Source organism: Aplidium turbinatum, chromosome 17, assembly GCF_918807975.1.
Source record: "Aplidium turbinatum chromosome 17, kaAplTurb1.1, whole genome shotgun sequence".
In the NCBI taxonomy this organism is placed as follows: domain Eukaryota; kingdom Metazoa; phylum Chordata; class Ascidiacea; order Aplousobranchia; family Polyclinidae; genus Aplidium; species Aplidium turbinatum.
Window position 1 is genome coordinate 129,655 of NC_137488.1, and position 6,097 is coordinate 135,751.

The following is a 6,097-nucleotide window of genomic DNA, read 5'->3' on the forward strand; positions in this document are numbered from 1 at the left end:
ATTTCATACAGTGAAAAATAATTTTTTTTTGCGAAACTGTCTAATTCTTTTTGTTTGAAACTAACGTCATTAAAAATTGTCTAAGAAAGTTTTTTTACGTACTAAAAGTGAAAATTATTGAAAAAAAATTTCTTTTCAAAAAATTTTTTCTAAGACATTTCATACAGTGAAAAATAATTTTTTTTTGCGAAACTGTCTAATTCGTTTTGTTTGAAACTAACGTCATTAAAAATTGTCTAAGAAAGTTTTTTTAAGTACTAAAAGTGAAAATTATTGAAAAAAAATTGTCTTTTCAAAAAAACTTTTCTAAGACATTTCATACAGTGAAAAATAATTTTTTTTTGCGAAACTGTCTAATTCGTTTTGTTTGAAACTAACGTCATTAAAAATTGTCTAAGAAAGTTTTTTTAAGTACTAAACGTGAAAATTATTGAAAAAAATTGTCTTTTCAAAAAAATTTTTCTAAGACATTTCATACAGTGAAAAATAATTTTTTTTTGCGAAACTGTCTAATTCGTTTTGTTTGAAACTAACGTCATTAAAAATTGTCTAAGAAAGTTTTTTTACGTACTAAAAGTGAAAATTATTGAAAAAAAATTGTCTTTTCAAAAAAATTTTTCTAAGACATTTCATACAGTGAAAAATAATTTTTTTTTGCGAAACTGTCAAAATCTTTTTGTTTGAAACTAACGTCATTAAAAACTGTCTAAGAAAGTTGTTTTACGTACTAAAAGTGAAAATTATTGAAAAAAAATTGTCTTTTCAAAAAAATTTTTCCAAGACATTTCATACAGTGAAAAATAATTTTTTTTTGCGAAACTGTCTAATTCTTTTTGTTTGAAACTAACGTCATTAAAAATTGTCTAAGAAAGTTTTTTTACGTACTAAAAGTGAAAATTATTGAAAAAAATTTTCTTTTCAAGAAAAATTTTCAAAAATTTTTCTAAGACATTTCATACAGTGAAAAATAATTTTTTTTTGCGAAACTGTCTAATTCGTTTTGTTTGAAACTAACGTCATTAAAAATTGTCTAAGAAAGTTTTTTTACGTACTAAAAGTGAAAATTATTGAAAAAAAATTTTCTTTTCAAAAAAATTTTTCTAAGACATTTCATACAGTGAAAAATAATTTTTTTTTGCGAAACTGTCTAATTCTTTTTGTTTGAAACTAACGTCATTAAAAATTGTCTAAGAAAGTTTTTTTACGTACTAAAAGTGAAAATTATTGAAGAAAAATTGTCTTTTCAAAAAAATTTTTCTAAGACATTTCATACAGTGAAAATTAATTTTTTTTTTGCGAAACTGTCTAACTCTTTTTGTTTGAAACTAACGTCATTAAAAATTGTCTAAGAAAACTTTTTTACGTACTAAAAGTGAAAATTATTGAAAAAAAATTTCTTTTCAAGAAAAATTTTCAAAAATTTTTCCAAGACATTTCATACAGTGAAAAATAATTTTTTTTTGCGAAACTGTCTAATTCTTTTTGTTTGAAACTAACGTCATTAAAAATTGTCTAAGAAAGTTTTTTTACGTACTAAAAGTGAAAATTATTGAAAAAAATTTTCTTTTCAAGAAAAAGTTTCAAAAATTTTTCTAAGACATTTCATACAGTGAAAAATAATTTTTTTTTGCGAAACTGTCTAATTCGTTTTGTTTGAAACTAACGTCATTAAAAATTGTCTAAGAAAGTTTTTTTACGTACTAAAAGTGAAAATTATTGAAAAAAAATTTTCTTTTCAAAAAAATTTTTCTAAGACATTTCATACAGTGAAAAATAATTTTTTTTTGCGAAACTGTCTAATTCTTTTTGTTTGAAACTAACGTCATTAAAAATTGTCTAAGAAAGTTTTTTTACGTACTAAAAGTGAAAATTATTGAAGAAAAATTGTCTTTTCAAAAAAATTTTTCTAAGACATTTCATACAGTGAAAAATAATTTTTTTTTGCGAAACTGTCTAATTCTTTTTGTTTGAAACTAACGTCATTAAAAATTGTCTAAGAAAGTTTTTTTACGTACTAAAAGTGAAAATTATTGAAAAAAATTTTCTTTTCAAGAATAATTTTCAAAAATTTTTCCAAGACATTTCATACAGTGAAAAATAATTTTTTTTGCGAAACTGTCTAATTCGTTTTGTTTGAAACTAACGTCATTAAAAATTGTCTAAGAAAGTTTTTTTACGTACTAAAAGTGAAAATTATTGAAAAAAATTTTCTTTTCAAAAAAATTTTTCTAAGACATTTCATACAGTGAAAAATAATTTTTTTTGCGAAACTGTCTAATTCGTTTTGTTTGAAACTAACGTCATTAAAAATTGTCTAAGAAAGTTTTTTTACGTACTAAAAATGAAAATTATTGAAAAAAAATTGTCTTTTCAAAAAAATTTTTCCAAGACATTTCATACAGTGAAAAATAATTTTTTTTTGCGAAACTGTCTAATTCGTTTTGTTTGAAACTAACGTCATTAAATATTGTCTAAGAAAGTTTTTTTACGTACTAAAAGTGAAAATTATTGAAAAAAAATTGTCTTTTCAAAAAAATTTTTCTAAGACATTTCATACAGTGAAAAATAATTTTTTTTTGCGAAACTGTCTAATTCTTTTTGTTTGAAACAAACGTCATTAAAAATTGTCTAAGAAAGTTTTTTTACGTACTAAAAGTGAAAATTATTGAAAAAAATTGTCTTTTCAAGAAAAATTTTCAAAAATTTTTCTAAGACATTTCATACAATGAAAAATAATTTTTTTTTGCGAAACTGTCTAATTCTTTTTGTTTGAAACTAACGTCATTAAAAATTGTCTAAGAAAGTTTTTTTACGTACTAAAAGTGAAAATTATTGAAAAAAAATTGTCTTTTCAAAAAAATTTTTCTAAGACATTTCATACAGTAAAAAATAATTTTTTTTTGCGAAACTGTCTAATTCGTTTTGTTTGAAACTAACGTCATTACAAATTGTCTAAGAAAGTTTTTTTACGTACTAAAAGTGAAAATTATTGAAAAAAAATTTTCTTTTCAAAAAAATTTTTCCAAGACATTTCATACAGTGAAAAATAATTTTTTTTTGCGAAACTGTCTAATTCTTTTTGTTTGAAACTAACGTCATTAAAAATTGTCTAAGAAAGTTTTTTTACGTACTAAAAGTGAAAATTATTGAAAAAAAATTGTCTTTTCAAAAAAACTTTTCCAAGACATTTCATACAGTGAAAAATAATTTTTTTTTGCGAAACTGTCTAATTCGTTTTGTTTGAAACTAACGTCATTAAAAATTGTCTAAGAAAGTTTTTTTACGTACTAAAAGTGAAAATTATTGAAAAAAAATTGTCTTTTCAAAAAAATTTTTCTAAGACATTTCATACAGTGAAAAACAATTTTTTTTTGCGAAACTGTCTAATTCTTTTTGTTTGAAACTAACGTCATTAAAAATTGTCTAAGAAAGTTTTTTTACGTACTAAAAGTGAAAATTATTGAAAAAAATTTTCTTTTCAAGAAAAATTTTCAAAAATTTTTCTAAGACATTTCATACAGTGAAAAATAATTTTTTTTTGAGAAACTGTCTAATTCTTTTTGTTTGAAACTAACGTCATTAAAAATTGTCTAAGAAAGTTTTTTTAAGTACTAAAAGTGAAAATTATTGAAAAAAAATTGTCTTTTCAAAAAAATTTTTCTAAGACATTTCATACAGTGAAAAATAATTTTTTTTTGCGAAACTGTCTAATTCGTTTTGTTTGAAACTAACGTCATTAAAAATTGTCTAAGAAAGTTTTTTTAAGTACTAAACGTGAAAATTATTGAAAAAAATTGTCTTTTCAAAAAAATTTTTCTAAGACATTTCATACAGTGAAAAATAATTTTTTTTTGCGAAACTGTCTAATTCGTTTTGTTTGAAACTAACGTCATTAAAAATTGTCTAAGAAAGTTTTTTTACGTACTAAAAGTGAAAATTATTGAAAAAAAATTGTCTTTTCAAAAAAATTTTTCTAAGACATTTCATACAGTGAAAAATAATTTTTTTTTGCGAAACTGTCAAATTCTTTTTGTTTGAAACTAACGTCATTAAAAATTGTCTAAGAAAGTTTTTTTACGTACTAAAAGTGAAAATTATTGAAAAAAAATTGTCTTTTCAAAAAAATTTTTCCAAGACATTTCATACAGTGAAAAATAATTTTTTTTTGCGAAACTGTCTAATTCGTTTTGTTTGAAACTAACGTCATTAAAAATTGTCTAAGAAAGTTTTTTTACGTACTAAAAGTGAAAATTATTGAAAAAAAATTGTCTTTTCAAAAAAATTTTTCTAAGACATTTCATACAGTGAAAAATAATTTTTTTTTGCGAAACTGTCTAATTCTTTTTGTTTGAAACTAACGTCATTAAAAATTGTCTAAGAAAGTTTTTTTACGTACTAAAAGTGAAAATTATTGAAAAAAATTTTCTTTTCAAAAAAAGTTTTCAAAAATTTTTCTAAGACATTTCATACAGTGAAAAATAGATTTTTTTTGCGAAACTGTCTAATTCTTTTTGTTTGAAACTAACGTCATTAAAAATTGTCTAAGAAAACTTTTTTACGTACTAAAAGTGAAAATTATTGAAAAAAATTTTCTTTTCAAGAAAAATTTTCAAAAATTTTTCCAAGACATTTCATACAGTGAAAAATAATTTTTTTTTGCGAAACTGTCTAATTCTTTTTGTTTGAAACTAACGTCATTAAAAATTGTCTAAGAAAGTTTTTTTACGTACTAAAAGTGAAAATTATTGAAAAAAAATTTCTTTTCAAAAAATTTTTTCTAAGACATTTCATACAGTGAAAAATAATTTTTTTTTGCGAAACTGTCTAATTCGTTTTGTTTGAAACTAACGTCATTAAAAATTGTCTAAGAAAGTTTTTTTAAGTACTAAAAGTGAAAATTATTGAAAAAAAATTGTCTTTTCAAAAAAACTTTTCTAAGACATTTCATACAGTGAAAAATAATTTTTTTTTGCGAAACTGTCTAATTCGTTTTGTTTGAAACTAACGTCATTAAAAATTGTCTAAGAAAGTTTTTTTAAGTACTAAACGTGAAAATTATTGAAAAAAATTGTCTTTTCAAAAAAATTTTTCTAAGACATTTCATACAGTGAAAAATAATTTTTTTTTGCGAAACTGTCTAATTCGTTTTGTTTGAAACTAACGTCATTAAAAATTGTCTAAGAAAGTTTTTTTACGTACTAAAAGTGAAAATTATTGAAAAAAAATTGTCTTTTCAAAAAAATTTTTCTAAGACATTTCATACAGTGAAAAATAATTTTTTTTTGCGAAACTGTCAAAATCTTTTTGTTTGAAACTAACGTCATTAAAAACTGTCTAAGAAAGTTGTTTTACGTACTAAAAGTGAAAATTATTGAAAAAAAATTGTCTTTTCAAAAAAATTTTTCCAAGACATTTCATACAGTGAAAAATAATTTTTTTTTGCGAAACTGTCTAATTCGTTTTGTTTGAAACTAACGTCATTAAAAATTGTCTAAGAAAGTTTTTTTACGTACTAAAAGTGAAAATTATTGAAAAAAAATTGTCTTTTCAAAAAAATTTTTCTAAGACATTTCATACAGTGAAAAATAATTTTTTTTTCGAAACTGTCTAATTCTTTTTGTTTGAAACTAACGTCATTAAAAATTGTCTAAGAAAGTTTTTTTACGTACTAAAAGTGAAAATTATTGAAAAAAATTTTCTTTTCAAGAAAAATTTTCAAAAATTTTTCTAAGACATTTCATACAGTGAAAAATAATTTTTTTTTGAGAAACTGTCTAATTCTTTTTGTTTGAAACTAACGTCATTAAAAATTGTCTAAGAAAGTTTTTTTAAGTACTAAAAGTGAAAATTATTGAAAAAAAATTGTCTTTTCAAAAAAATTTTTCTAAGACATTTCATACAGTGAAAAATAATTTTTTTTTGCGAAACTGTCTAATTCGTTTTGTTTGAAACTAACGTCATTAAAAATTGTCTAAGAAAGTTTTTTTAAGTACTAAACGTGAAAATTATTGAAAAAAATTGTCTTTTCAAAAAAATTTTTCTAAGACATTTCATACAGTGAAAAATAATTTTTTTTTGCGAAACTGTCTAATTCGTT